Source organism: Acomys minous, assembly GCF_964271855.1.
Source record: "Acomys minous genome assembly, chromosome: 4".
Classification (NCBI taxonomy): domain Eukaryota; kingdom Metazoa; phylum Chordata; class Mammalia; order Rodentia; family Muridae; genus Acomys; species Acomys minous.
In genome coordinates this window covers 67973050-67985124 of record NC_140486.1, presented here as the reverse complement: position 1 = coordinate 67985124, position 12075 = coordinate 67973050, and the positions used below count along the sequence as shown (strand labels likewise).

Genomic DNA, 12075 nt, shown 5'->3' with positions numbered 1-12075 from the left:
ACTTAACTCCCTTAAAACCAGAGGCCTGTTGGAACCTGACACCCAAAATTGTTTTTCCAGTCTAGTGGGTGATCTGGACTTTTAAGTGACATCATTGAGTGTTCTCAGAAGAGTGGTGGTTCCTTTTATAAAAGACTGTGGATCTTCAGATAGATAATTCTGCCATTTTCATTTCATTTCCTGAAAGTCAGGGTTGGCTTGTGAAAAGCTGTTAAATAACATCCTTAATGTGAAAAGTCAACCCTCACTCTAACCTACTTCCCCCTTTTCAAAGCACTGAATGAAGATTTCATTGGTTTTTAGAGTGGTGTTCTGATTTTTGTAGTCTATTCAAGAAGGGAATTTGGAAGTTCTCGTATGCTGTTAATGATTGTCTGACCATGTCCTGCCTGAAATACCATGATTGCTTATGAAAAGTATCTTTAATAAAGCTGCGACAGTTATGCCTGGAAGAAGAAAAGGACAGGTCATGAATATGAAACCAAAGTTGCTGGGGGCTAATGAACAAGAAGGAATGGGCGGCAGGGTCAGGCTGGAGAAATGGGCGTGAAGCAAATGGACGAGGAGTATGAGGCATCCTCAGAAATTTAGTGAATCACAACAGAGGCCAAAGGTTAAAGTTGCTGCCCAGGGAGAGACACAGATGCGCCCAGTGACGTCATGGCTGTGGACAGAAGGGGACAGATTGAGGATACACACTGAAGTCTGAAGAGCTTTACAACCAGAAAGCTTTCTGAGTGCATGACAACACAAGCGCAGGAATGGAAAATGCTGCTGGAAAACACTGACTAATGCACAAATGGTGCTGTTGAAAGCCTTAGATGCCAGACAAGGGGCTACAATTGGGTGTTTTCTCTGCCATGCTTCCATCTTGTTTTGGCCTGTTCCATTCGTGCTATGCCTCCTACTTCCCCTTTGGAACAGGAATGTTTGTCATGGGCCACTGAATGCTGCAAAGCTTTAACTTGGTTTTTGATCTTAAAGAGTCTTACAGCTAAGAGGTCGGTTTAAGTCTCAGAGGAAAGACTGCACTTTGTTGAGACTAAAGGTGAACTGAATGGGTTTTGCATCATGTGACGGTCATGCCTTGTTCCTGAGGCAGCGGAGAAAGGTTCCAATGTGCTTGTGTGTCAAGTTGACCACAGGGATGTTATGGTGTTTGCTGTTCATGGTTACCTGGACTTGATTTGGGTCACCTAGGGTACATACTCTGGATGAGCCTGTGAGAATTTTTTTCAGAGAGATTTTACTGAGAAAAAAGACTCTGAATGTGGATGGCAATAAACCATGGACTGGGATCTCAAATTAAATATGAGAGGGGTGGGGGGGCAGGGGAAGAGGGAGACAGACAGACAGACAGACAGACAGACAGACAGACAGACAGACTGAGACAGACAGAGACAGAGAGATCACTGCCTACTGAGTACTGGGCATTTATCTGTCTGTGTTTCCTGACTATTCACTCCATGTGACTGGCTGCGTCTCTTCTCTCCTTGCTGTATTTCCCCCATCATGATAGACTGTGTTCCCTCAAATTATGAGTCAAATTAACCATTCCTTTATTAAGTTGCCTTTGTCACCATTTTGTCACAACAGTGAGAAAAACAAATAGCATCACCAATGGATAGTCCGTGGACATTTAAGCATTCAGTTGATAAGGATCATCATCTCATCATTTTGTAAGCTGGGCATGGTGACACAGCCTTGTGACCCTGTGACTTTGAAGGTTGAAAAAGAGGCCGGGCGTGGTGGTGCACGCCTTTAATCCCAGCACTCGGGAGCCAGAGGCAGGAGGATTTATGTGAGTTCAAGGGTAGCCTGGTCTAGAAAGCCTGTCCAGGACAGCCAAGGTTGCTACACAGAGAAACCCTGTCTCAAAAAACCAGAAACCAAAAAAGCAAAAACCAAAAAAAAAAAAAAAAGAGGGCGGGGCTGAAAAAGAAGGGAGATCACAAAGTCCTAGTCTATCTAGAGTCCATGTACAGTGGGAACTGTCTTAGAAACCCAATCCAAAGCAGAAGTTCCTCTTAACAACCCTACTTTATCTAGCATCTTTCATATGACTGTTCAGTATTACACATTCCAAGTCCTGGCAACTGAAGCCAAAGAGAAAGTGCTAATTCTAGATAAATGAGGATATAATTTTCTTTTTACTTTCCTGAAGATTAACTGATACACATTATATATACATATGCAATATAATATATAATATGCACACATATATGTGTAATTTATTAAGATACAGTTTCATGGTGCAGGTGCACTGTGAAGGATACTCAGTAGAGAGCCTTGGCTGGTGATGGACGGAACCTGTAAGACAGATGACGGCAGGGACCTAAGACATAAACCTGCATGGATGCCACACGCACTCAGTGTAAGTTTCTGAGACAAAAGACAAAAGACCAGGGAATCTGTCCAAACAAGGAACAGGTGGGTGCAGTGGAGATGCGTGGCTGGGAATATGTCCATGTTTGGGGAATTCTGGGCTCCTAGGTAATGCTCTATTTAGGCAACAAGGTAGCCGTTCACTTGCTGAGAGACTGAGGGCTAAGACAAACCATGATGGGAAGTAAACAGGACAGTCATGCAGTGATCATCAACGATCAGGGGTCCGCAGAAGCCAGATGGTTCATTTCTATGAATTATAGCTATTAAATTAATTGTTTGCCTACTTTGTGTATGTGCGTGCGTGCGAACATGCACTCGTGCGCCTGTATGTATTCATGCAGAGGTTAAAGTTCTGTCTTGGGTGTGTACTTTGGATACTTCCCACCTTGTTTGTTTGAAACAAGATCTCTCACTTTTACCTGGAACACTCTAAATTAGCTGGGTTGGTTGGCCAGTGAGCCCAGGATGGGATTTGTTGTTCGCCACCTCCCCAGAATTGGGTTTGTAAGTGCAGGCCACCACGATGGGATTTTTCACATGGGTTCAGTGACTGAACTCAGGCTTTTTTTTTTAAAGCACTTTCCCAGCTGAACGTCTCTCCAGCCCGAGATTCTTATGGCTCTTTGTCTAGGAAGCCAACGATCCCTTGCTTTGAGCTGTTGAAATCCGAACAAGTTAGAAGCATAATTGTGCTATTATGTTGTAACTCCGGTGATTCTGATGGCTGCTGGAGATATATTTTCTCAGTCTTCTGGAGCTTCTCAGCCTGATGGGCATTTAAATGTTCTCTGTCCCATGAAACAGCACAGGAAGGAAATCCCACTTAAAGGAAACCTAAATCATCTCCCAATTTATTCAAGTCATATTTGAAAAGGAGAAATAGAATTTAGGGGGATAAATTCTAACTGTATAAACTTTCCCTGATAAAAGATTAAAGAGTGCACGGTTTACCATCCTTTCATTATTTTTTTTCTAGAGTCTTGAATATACAGGGATGGAAATCTCTGGTTGGATCAACATTATTTCGCTCAGAGGTCTGTGGACTTTGCATACAGATTCTTTCCTGTTTCCAAGTACATTTGCTTTTAGGCTATTTTTATTCACTTTAAAGGAATTTTAATAACTTTCTGTTGACAGCATGGACAGCTGGTCTTGAGAATTAAAGAAAATTCACTTGCTGACTGAGGAAGGAAGTGACATCAATGAGCTTCTAAAGTCAGCCCAGAGGGCTAGAGTGGCTGGTGAGAGAGTAGCCTTTCGCGGCGCTGTATTTATTGAGTGCCGCCTTGAGATGCAAATTGCTGTATCAATCAAACCTATGGTGCCTACCTCCAACCAAGTCTGTGCAAACTGAAGCAACAATGCCCCCAAACCCTGAGAGGGAAAACGGATGAGGGGTGCAGGAGCCCAGGGGCTAAGTGAATTACGGGGGTGCTCGGGAGCTGCCTTGCCAAGCAGATACCTCACTCTCCACCAAGCCTCAGTTTCTTTGTCTAGAGAATGAGGTTGATGTGAACTGTTGTTTGAAGTCAGTCTATTTCTCTGACAAATGGCTGAGAAGACCTTGTACTAATACGTATCGCACAGACGTGTTTATCTTGCCGCCTTACTCAGAGAGAGAGAGAGAGAGAGAGAGAGAGAGAGAGAGAGAGAGAGAGAGAGAGATCAATTGTTTTCCATCCCCTTCTGAGAACTATCCAGAAGCCGGGACTTTTAGGCGTCATATAAAGCTAGTAGCTTGATCTCTTATTTTTATGGTGGGTTGTCATTGCTTATAACTGTACCGCAAAAAAAAAAAAAAAAAAAAAAAAAAAAAAAAAAAAAAAAGAAAGAAAGAAAGAAAGAAAAAAGGCTAGGCACGAGATCTGAGCTTTAAGTAGCACGATGCTAGCAATACCAGTTGTCATTGTCGCAGAAATGAATTGTCATTCTCACCATGATCACAGACCTGCCCTCTGCAGCTACGGTTTATACTTATACACTTTTCAGAAGAGAGCCGTGGTACATGTCAGCTGCTCAGATATGCGGGTTGCGACTTGTGTGTGTGTGTGTGTGTGCGCGTGCGTAGGGGTGTGTATATGCACACACCTGTGGAAACAAAGGCAGAGGATCATCTGGCAACATTTGGGAGTCCTTAGGTGAAAATTTAAGTTGCTAATTATTTATTAATCTTAGGAGATGGCTTGGGGCTGGCTCAGTTACCAGTGAAGACAATCACAGTGTGAGTTGAAAGCCTCCGGGAAGAGGGCATGAAGAGGAGGTGTACAAACACTGCCTGGTTTCTTTCCCTTGTCTCTCAACTTTTTTGAGACATTCAATTCAATTTTCAAAATTTTGTGAACTTAATGGGGGAACAATACTGCTTACAATAAAAACTACATAAACTCTCTCATGCCTTAGCTTTCCTCTCCCTCTCTCTCTCTCTCTCTCTCTCTCTCTGTCCCCCCCTCTGTCTCTCTCTCTCTCTCTCTCTCTCTCTCTCTCTCTCTCTCTCTCTTTCTTTCTTTCTTTTTTTTTTTTTTTTTTGACACAGGGTTTCTCTTGTAGTCCTGGCTGTCCTGGACTCACTTTGTATACCAGGCTGGCCTCGAACTCACCAAGATTCACTTGCCAACGTGTGCGCCACCACACTCAGCTCATTGCTTAGTTTTCAAGCCAAACACTCAGCCCACTTCTCCCCAAGTAGAGAACTTTTGTCTTTATTAAAACTAATTTATTTCCCCTCTAATAATATTTTAAGGCCTGTCTATTCTAGACAAGTTAGCGTGTTAGCTGCTTCGGGGATACAGAAATAAAGTAGAGGGAACAATGAACTCTCTCTCACACACACAAAACAGCAAATCACAGAGCTGTCAGATATTTATAGTAAATTGCTTATTTACTCAGAGGCAGAATACACCTAAGTCTTGATGCGGGAACCCTGTGATGGGGTCACTTTAGGATGCTCCAGTCTTAACTGCCACTTCCAGTTTGTGTGCTGTTCTACAGGCTGCCTCGCCTTCCAAGTTGTTTTTTTTTTTTTTTTTTTTTTTTTTTTGTCTTTGTCCATAGTGAGTCTTTAAAAGACTAAGTGCACTCTTCATGGCTTAAAGTATTTGAATCTAAGAATAAGAGTAAAAATTTGCAAAAGGCTAGCACAAATGTGAGAGGGTGGGAAACCAGGGGAAGTTTTATGGAGGACTGTGTGTCTGAACTGTGAATGGGGTTAGCAGAAGCTGCCGAGGACAGAGCTGCACTCAGCAGAAAAAGCAAACACGAAATCACATGCCAGGGGCTGGGTGAATGGTCCAGTTTGAAAAGAGCCTGCCCGGCAGGCCTGGGAAGCTGAATTCAGATTCCCAGAAGCCACATAAAGCTGGGCAAGGCAGCTCCTGCTGTTACCCCAGTGCTGGGGGTCTGGAGGGCAGGGCAGGTAGAGCCGTGCAGCTCACTGGCCAACTCTCCTGGCTAAGTCAAAATATGAGGGAGAACAATTGAGGAATGGCACCTGAAGTCAACCTCTGGCTTCCACATGCATGTGCGGGCACACACACACACACACACACACACACACACACACACACACACGCACATGCATATGCACATGCACACACACACACACACAAACACACACACACCCCACAACCAAAAACATGTTCTCCCACCCCAAGTCAGTAATTGAGTATGGAACAGCGAGAGGAGGGTCCTGTGTGGTCCAAGTGCTGCTGTGTAGTAGGGAAGATTTAACTATAACATGAAAAGTGCATGGTGAACTGAGGTCGTGAACACTTGACGTCTGCATTTATACACGCAGGATCATAATTGCCTTGAATTTGGCGAATCGGTCCTGGAACACTTTTGAGCTGGGACGTGACTAAAATAATGCTTTGGTAGATCACTCCAACGGTGGCATGCCTGGATGATAGGAATTCTGCGAAGGGGGTGGGAGAGCGTGTGAGGCACTCTGATTTCACGGTTCATAATGAGGAATGAAAGAGTGGGACATAAGGAAAGCGCAGGCACTGGGAGAAGATGTCTTAATGCAAAATGCAAAAGAAAGAAAGAGAGAAAGAAAGAAAAGAAAGAAAGAAAATTGGGATCATTGATAGAAACGTGCTAGAGGAGTTGAGAGCACAGTTCAGTATTTGCTAAATTTAAAGTAATGCTGAGATACTTGTAGGAGAGAGGAGCAAAGCTCAGAGTGGAGCTTAAAATACCAGGCAATCCCTTATAGAGCTGAGAGACTGTGGGATGAAAGGCTTTTGATTTGAAATAAAAGAGCACATGAAAACTTAGGCCAGAATGCGGAGAACATTTGCATTTTGTTAATAATTTTGATGACTCTTTAGAATGGAAGTTTTGCGGCCACCCCTTTTCTGAAAGCATCGGCACAGCCTGGAAGGCTGTCAGGCTGGTAGGAAGGATGCTTGCCTCACTTGCACAAGACCCTGACTTCTATCATCAGCACCGTATGAGCCGAGTGTATAGGTGGTGCATACCTGTAGATGTTCAAAGTTATCCTTGGCTACATAAGGAGTTGGAGGTAAGCCAGGACAACAGGAGACACTGTGACAACAACAAAGGCCTCATGCCTCCCGAACCTCAAATAGCCTCAACTCAAAAAAACAATCCCAAGCTATAGCAGAAAAACCAATGCCAGTTTATGTTTGGTACACATCTAAGGATGCTAGCTAGCTCTGGGGGGCCTGCTGACTACAGAACAAAGATTTCAGTAGTGATCCAAAAAAGGGGCCGTGTGGGTGGCACCAGGCAGGACACAACTCCTCTGAGCTCCCTCATCTGGGAAATGAGACTGGAGCACATGGCTGTCCAACTGTTTTCATTGAGTCAAAAAACCTCACAAAGGTAGAAGGCTGAGCTTCAGGCCTGAGACTCGCAGTGTATCAGCCTAGGTCTCCTTCCCTTACACTGCAGAGCATGCAAGCAAAGGCTAGCAAGCCAGCCGACTGTGGAAGTAACACGCACGCTGTGTGCCAGTGTGGGTAACAAACATGAGAATGTGCTAGAAGATTCCAATGCATGCTGCTCTGGATTGACAGGGACCCATGGAGAACATTTAAACTAATATTTACCTTTAATGTGAAATGGGAAAAAAAATCACTCAAGTTTCAATGGTTAACAAATAGTCAAGAACCTTAGATTATCCAAATAAGAAACAATCAAAATATTTGGAATTCCACTTTTAGTAAGGTATACAAACATAGGCATGATTCCCATTTCTGCTTGTGGCCTCTGCTTCCCAGATTGCCAAGCAGCTCAGAATAACCAATGCCACTCTTGGGCTGGGGAAATGGCTCAGCAGGCAAAGGTACTTTTTTGTCAAGTCTGATGACACAAGTTCTATCCCTGGGTCCCACAGGGTAGAAGGAGAGATCGTACTAAATTTAAAACAATGGCAAGACACTTGTAGGAGAAAAGTTTTCCTCAGACCTTCATACACACATACATACATGTTTCATGGCATACACACATTCCTGTATGAACCTCCAATGCAACACAAGTAAATAAAACAGAAAAATGTCACTCTCTTCACTCCTGTTGGGGGAGCCAGCTGAGAACAAGGGTACTGAAGCCTCAAGTTTCTAGAAAGCTAACATTGAGAATACTAGGGACTACAGACACTCATGTGAGTGTTCTAGTTCCTGTAAGGTATCCATATTTCATATAACAACAGTTACCCACATAAGGCTAGACCTAGTTTGAAGGATTATTCATTTGTGGTTCATTGTCACTCTCCCAAGCACTCTCAACCCAATACATACAGTAACAGTACATACACCGTCAGAGAGTTTGTTTGGGTAGCGTAGATTAATATTCTCAGGAAGAAAAATTAAAGACTAAGTTTTTCAGTGGTCTTTCCATCGGGTCTCTGGGCTAGCCTCAGGTCCATCATGGGCTTCTGGTTCAGGCAACAGAGACCAAACGTAAGTAGACACCTTTCATTGGCTATGCATGCCTTCATTTTACAGACTCAGGCTATTTGATGTTTTCCTATATTGTCCTAATATGAATGAATGAGATGTTTATGTAATTACCAGTATTTTAAATATGTGTTTTCCACCTTTTGTTGCTGTTGCTTTATTTACATTTCAGTAGTTGTAAATGATGTCTCTGTCTCCTCACTGGGATGGCGTTAGGATAGCTTTGTGGAGGTGAGGGAATGTCATTAAGTGAAATTTGTGGTGGGAAGAAAATGACAAGTGCCTGTCACCCATGGCATACCACAGAGTAATATTAGTAAGACTCTTACTTGTCTTAGGTAGTGACAAGAAGGGGCTCAATCCACGTGATGAGCATCACAGTTCAGTCGCACCATCTTGACCTTTGTAAGAAAGTCTTTTGGAATTTTAGAGTCATTCTTTTTTATTTATCAGTCAGTGTGCTGATTATTTTGTCTCTCTGTGATGATAGAGCAATTTTTTAAGACTTTTGTTTGGGGGAGAGAGAGGCAGGCAGATAGCTGTGAGCTCAAGGGCAGCTTGGTCTACAAAGCAGGTCTCTGTGTACCCAAGGCTACACAGAGAAACACTGTCTTGAAAATGTCTTGAAAATTTCTTTTCTTCTGTTTGGAAAAACACACACATAGGCAAATTTGTTTGTTGCTATGAAACCAGTTTCTCTCTTTCTCCCTCCCTTCCTCCCTCTCTCTCTCTCTCTCTCTCTCTCTCTCTCTCTCTCTCTCTCTGTGTTTCTCTCTCTCTCTCTCTCTCTCTCTCTCTCTCTCTCTCTCTCTCTCTCTCTCTCTCTCTCTCTCTGTGTGTGTGTGCGAGAGCATGTGCCACATTTATGAGTGGTCCACATGTGTGGAGATCAGGAGATAGCTTTCAGAATTTCAGGGTCTGGATGCTCTTTCCTTCCTGTGGTTCTGGGCACCGAACTCAAGTCATGGCAGGTTTCACGGCAAGCACCTTTACCTGCTGAGCCATCTCACTGACCCTAAATTATGCCATTGTTGTTGTTGTTGTTATGATTATTACTAGTATTATTATTTGGGGACAGTGTCTCTAGCTCAGTCTGGCTTCAAAGCCCCTGTGGAAATAGAGGGTAATCTTACCTTTCTAAGCCTTCTTCTGCCACCTGGAGCTCTGGGAGAACAGGTGTACAACAGCTTGTGTGGTTTACGCAGTGCTTGGATTAAACTCAGTGGTACATGCGTGCCAGGTAAGTTCTAAACCAACCAAGCTGCACCCTCAACTGTTCTCAACATTTTGTAAATAATTTGCTAGATGATTTATATGATTTTCCATTTTAAAATCTCCTATTCTTTTTTCCTCTTACATGAACATGGACCATAAGCCTATACAGATTTATGGTGCAGGGAAAACCATGCTAATTCTTCTAAAGTACTAGTGTTTATCCCACTGTAATTCACATTTAGACCCAGAATTGGAGGTGGTAATTTATCTTCTCTTGTGGTCTGGCCCTAATCCATCCTTCTCTCTTAACCAAGTTTGGGTCAATAATGCTTTGGTTTCCTGAACCACCAAGCACAATCTCACACATCTAGAAAATCTTTCTCCTGTGCTTTGATTAAACACACTATTTACGCTGACTTTTCCTTTTTCTCTGATAGGAAATATTTGCTGGGCAAAAGGTTATTCCTGCTAGCATGGTGCCGAGGTTCTCTGTTCAAATAAACAAATATAGTTGCCATCTCTATAATAGTATCAACCCTAGGAAAGGCCTACTTCAGAAAGAAACATTGAACACCACTTTCCATGCTAAAATACTGCCTCAAGTTCTTTTATACACATTAGATAAGGTATGAAATCCAGACCAGATTTTAGATATTCAGCAGTGATTGTAGCTGTGTAGTGCTTTTTGTAGTCTTTATACATCTTTGAAAACCTCACTGACAGAGCTGTAGGGGTTTTCAGAAGACTTGGCATGGAAGCAGCCTAAAGGACCACTGCAGCATCCTTGAGGAGGTAAAACTGACATCCTGAGAGATGATGGACGACATTAAGTTGTGAGTGTGTCCTCTATTGCTGGTGGGAGTGCAAACTTGTACAACCATTTTGGAAGTCAACTTTGTGGTTTCTTAGAAAACTGGGAATAATTCTACCTCAAGATCCACCTATACCACTTCTGGGAATATTCCTAAAAGATGTTCCACCATACAATAAGGATGTTTGCTCAACTATGTTCATAGTAGCTTTATATGTTTTTATTTGTTGTTGTTGTTTTTTAGGTTTTTTTGTTTAGTTTTTTATTATTTAATCAATTTATTCAGATTATATCTCAATTGTTATCTCATCCCTTGTATGCCCCCCATTGTTCCTTCCCTCCTCTTTCACCCTATTTCCCTCCCCTATGTCTGTGACTGAGGGGGACTTCCTTCCCCACTCTATGGCCATAGGCTAGCAAGTCTCCTCTTGGTAGCAGCTTTGTTTGTAATAGCCAGAATCTGGAACCAACCTAGATGTCTCTCAACTGAAGAATGGATAAAGAAAATGTGGTACATCTACACCATGGAATACTACTCAGCTGTTAAAAACAAGGACATCACAAAATTTGCAGGCAAATGGATGGAACTAGTATCCTGAGTGAGGTAACCCAGACCCAGAAAGACAAATATGATATGTACTCACTTGTAAGTGGATACTAGTCATAAAATACAGGATAACCATGCTGCAATCCACAGACCTCAAAAAGGCTAAGTACAAAGTGGGGGCCAAGGGAGGATGCTTGAATCTCACGCAGAAGGGGGAATAAAATAGGCATGTGAGGCAGATGGAGGGAGGAACTGGGTCGGGAGGGGAACAGGAGGGATCAGGTGTGGGGAGGACTGAGGGAGAGAGAACTAGGAAAGAGAACTGAAAATTTTGGGAGGCCTGGGCAGCTCTGGGACTAGACAGAAACCTAGGACAGGGGAAACACCCAGGAGTTTATGAGAGTGACCCTATCTAGGAATCCTAGCAACAGGAGGGAGATATGGAAGCCAAAATGGCCACCTCCTCTCACCGGGCAAGACTTCCAGTGGGGGGATGATGGGTACTGCAGCCCACCCGCAGAACCTTCGACCCAAAATTTGTCATGCCTATAAGAGGTACAGGGATGAGATGGAACAGAAAGTGAGAGAATGGCCAACCAAGAACTGGTCCAACTTTGAGACCCACCCCTTGGGAGAGAGACAAACCCTGGCACTATTAGTGTTACCCTGCTATGCTTACAAACAGGAGCCCAGCACAGTTGTTCTCAGATTGGCTTCATCCAGCAGCCAATGGAAACAGATGCAGAGACCCACAGCCCAATATTAGGTGGACCTTGGAAAAGAGTGGGAATAAGGATTGAAGCAGCCTGAGAGGTCAAAGACGTTACAAGAAAATCTACAGAATCTACTAACCTGGGTCCATAGGGGCTCACACAGATGGAACCAGCAATCAAAGAGCATGCATGGGACGGATGATGTACAGTTTGGTTTTCATGTAGGTCCTCTACCAACTGGAGCAGGGCCTACCTCTGACTCTGTTGTCTGCCTTTGGATTCCTTCTACCTCTGTCTAGTCACAATAGGAGAAGATGCACTTTGTCCTACTACAATTTAATAAACCAAGGTGGGCTGATGTCCATGGGAGATCTCCCCTTTTCTAAGGAGAAAGGGAGGGGAAATGGGGGAAGGTGAGGTGAGAGCGAGGGACTAGGAGGAGAGGAGGGAAGGGAAGCTGCAATCAGGATGTTTATTAAT

The 12075-nt window shown here is 43.4% G+C and overlaps 1 protein-coding gene across 5 annotated transcripts in view; it reads right to left on the bottom strand.

The window, feature by feature from the left end:
* The window catches only part of CHST9 (carbohydrate sulfotransferase 9), a 258823-nt gene that overhangs the window by 39486 nt on the left and 207262 nt on the right, over positions 1–12075 (bottom strand). The window lies entirely within an intron of this gene.